Source organism: Hesperophylax consimilis, chromosome 13 (genome assembly GCF_061612785.1).
Source record: "Hesperophylax consimilis isolate HC1 chromosome 13, BYU_Hcon_1.0, whole genome shotgun sequence".
NCBI classification, from domain to species: Eukaryota; Metazoa; Arthropoda; class Insecta; order Trichoptera; family Limnephilidae; genus Hesperophylax; species Hesperophylax consimilis.
In genome coordinates this window covers 16110543-16114117 of record NC_142848.1, presented here as the reverse complement: position 1 = coordinate 16114117, position 3575 = coordinate 16110543, and positions in this window count along the sequence as shown.

The following is a 3575-nucleotide window of genomic DNA, read 5'->3' as shown; positions in this document are numbered from 1 at the left end:
AAAAAAACTTATTTAGCTGGAAAATATAATAAAATTCAAGATTATTTTCGTTCATTATTATTATAATTTATTTTTATAACATTAGAGAGGAGAAAAAAGTCTGAATATAAGTAGCTATCTTGGGGAAACTACTCAGGATAGGTAAATACGATTTGTATAAATATTTAAACACATTGTCTGGTAAAACGGTACAATTTAAAAAAAATAATTCAAAAATAAGAAGGTTATTACGAAAATAGTATCAGCTGACGTATGGTGGGTTTTAGCTTGCACAATATTGAAGGTTAAATATTGATGATATGATGAAATCCTAACACAAGTGTTATCTTATAAAGCAACGAGTAGTGGAAAATCCACGTGAGCATAAATATTTATAATGTACCACATATTATACATGGTGTCCTGAAACTAGTAGTAAGATTGAGTAACTGGTGAATCTACATCACATGTAAACAAAAAAAAACAAAAAATTTTGGCATTTATAAAATTTTGAAACTTCGGTTTCTTTACTTATTCATTTGTCCCCGGACAACGTTTACAGTTTACAGGCATTGATATTTATAATCATGATATAAAAAATGCCAAATGGTCGACTTCAACAGGACCTCGCTACGCTCCGACAATAATTTCTTATTTTATGTAAGATACAACACGAATGTTACAGAGATTTACAAATATAAAAATAATAAAAATGATTCTACAAAATCGACAAATTTGATGTAGAATCATGAGTTTCCCGCTTGTGCTACGAGTTTCCGGACACCGTGTATGGCAGGCAGTGGTGGAAATCAGGTCACTGAGGCGAGATTCTTTCAAGAACTAGTAGGATTTTTCTTTTGAATCTCTCTCGCTAAACAGCCGATATCAGAACAGATCAATGGATCAATATACTCCTCCCCACAGGTCTTACAGGCAGGAGATAGAATGATGACACTCTCTTGTCATGTTGGTAATCTGTCAGCACTAGTGGGTAGCGGCATACCCCTCTCTTCTGAGCTGCAGCGACTGAAATTCGAGCATGTCATACAAAATGCTGGTTGAACACACCGCAGAGAGTTGACGCGCATCCTCGTGTATAAACATATCCACAGATAGTTGACGCGCTCCCTCGTGTATAAATATATCCACAGATAGTTGACGCGCTCCCTCGTGTATAAATATATCCACAGATAGTTGACGCGCTCCCTCGTGTATAAATATATCAACAGATAGTTGACGCGCTCCCTCGTGTATAAATATATCCACAGATAGTTGACACGCTCCCTCGTGTATAAATATATCCACAGATAGTTGACGCGCTCCCTCGTGTATAAACATAGCCACAGATAGTTGACGCGCTCCCTCGTGTATAAACATAGCCACAGATAGTTGACGCGCTCCCTCGTGTATAAATATATCCACAGATAGTTGACGCGCTCCCTCGTGTATAAATATATCCACAGATAGTTGACGCGCTCCCTCGTGTATAAACATAGCCACAGATAGTTGACGCGCTCCCTCGTGTAAAAATGTTACCGGACAGCAAAGTGCCCATAACATTTTTTACTCCAAATGTGCCAAGGAATAGCTGGTTAAAGTTTGTCGGGTACGTGCCGATACACACTGTATATAAATATATTTTATATACACATTTATGTATTATTATACACATAACATATACGCATTTATCTGAAATTGGATGGCGTTATAGCAGCTATACGAAATAAATGTGTAGTCCCTGGAGAGGAAGGTTCAATCCTCGGTCAAATCGAAAATATTTTGAAATACGTTTATTAATATGTACAAATTGATATACAGTAGTAAAAAAGTATTGTTTTTGAACAGTTGATTTTTTTAAACAGAAAATAGTTTGTAACATAATAACTCTTGTTAATCAAAATATTGTTTATTTAATCATTGAGGTAAAGCAATATTTATTTAATTTTTCACTTGTAGCAAACACTTTGTGGGTATACATAATTATAATAATTAAAATAAAATAACTTTGTTTAAATACCACTTTATTGTATATATTTATAACCAACCGGTTTCAGTTCAGCCCGAACCTTCATCAGGGTTAATAAAAACATATTGTTTTTATTAATATTCCATATGTTTTTATTAACCCTGATGAAGGTTCGGGCTGAACTGAAACCGGTTGGTTATAAATATATACAATAAAGTGGTATTTAAACAAAGTTATTTTATTTTAATTATTACAATATTTATTTCATTGGATTTAATGAAGAATTTATTGCAGCTTTTTTGTCTTCGGGATAATTCCGAGTAATCTAGCTTGACAACATGTCTTGCGAGTTTTTTTTCTACAAGCTTTGTCATAAACAAAATCTGTTCATATACAAACCGCTCTCCCCTCTCCCAGGCTTTATAAAATACCCATAATAACTTGTTATTTTAATTAATCGTTATTAATATGTAAGCATTTATGTTTTTGTATAACCTCATGAGAAATTTAATAAATAAAATGAATTATTCCATGTGAACTCAATCGTAGGATCGTATTTAGCTTGTGATTAACAAAGGAAGCAATATCTTTTAAATAGATCATTGCTTTGGATAGAATCTGATGTCAATTGGTTTTTGCCTAGGTGGATAGTAAAAACTCGATTCTTACGCGCCAGTGCAGCGTTGGTATAGTAAAGTCAGGTTTTAATTCGTTTTATTCATTCCTAAGCTGTGGTAATACCTAGATCATTTTTTTACTATTCCGACCTTATGCGTCGCGTAATATTTATACAGCGATTATAATAATAATAATATTTGGATGATTTGTATGGCGAGGTTTTGTGCAAAATCATCTCATATAATATATTTCTACAATGATCTATGTTATTACTAACTATGTATGGAGATAATATACAGTACCATACTTACCTGGTAGGTCACTTACGATTAAAACTTATTTAACATTAACTAATTGTTTATTAGCGAAATTTAGGACATAATTGCAAAATTATATAAAATTGGACTTTCTCTCAGTAATGGTGTATTGAATTTAAGGGTATGACAGGTTAAAAAGTTTAAAGTTTAAGTTCTAAAGTTTTTAGTTTAGACATGAATTATGTTGGACTTGTTATGGATATTAGTTCCGGAGGGAGTTTATTCCAAGTCTTCGGCTCAAATGTTCAGAAAGCGCGATAATTAAGGTACCAGAGAAAATTTAGAATTCTTTTCACTTCATGAATCCCCCATTATCTTAATTCAGAGCCTTGTGAAAATACCAAAACTACTCTCTTAAAGAGGAAGCTACAAGCCAAAAATGTGTATATTCTTGGTATACCTTATATCGTAGGTAATAGGCATTAAAATCGCTTGAAAAACAGAGTCTAGAAACGTTCGATTTCAAGCAACCGTTTTTTACTTATTTTGTAAATAATTTTATAAGAAAGCAAAAAAGTTAATCAAGTCAAACTGTATTTTTTAAAAGTTGTTTCCTTTATGCGTTCATACATTTCTATTGAAATAATATTTTTGTAGTAGTTTGCATTTATATTTTTTATTGACTATTTTATTTTTTATTCGTATTCTACTCAAGCGAAGCGAAAGAAAAACCTTCAATAAACTAAACTAAAGCA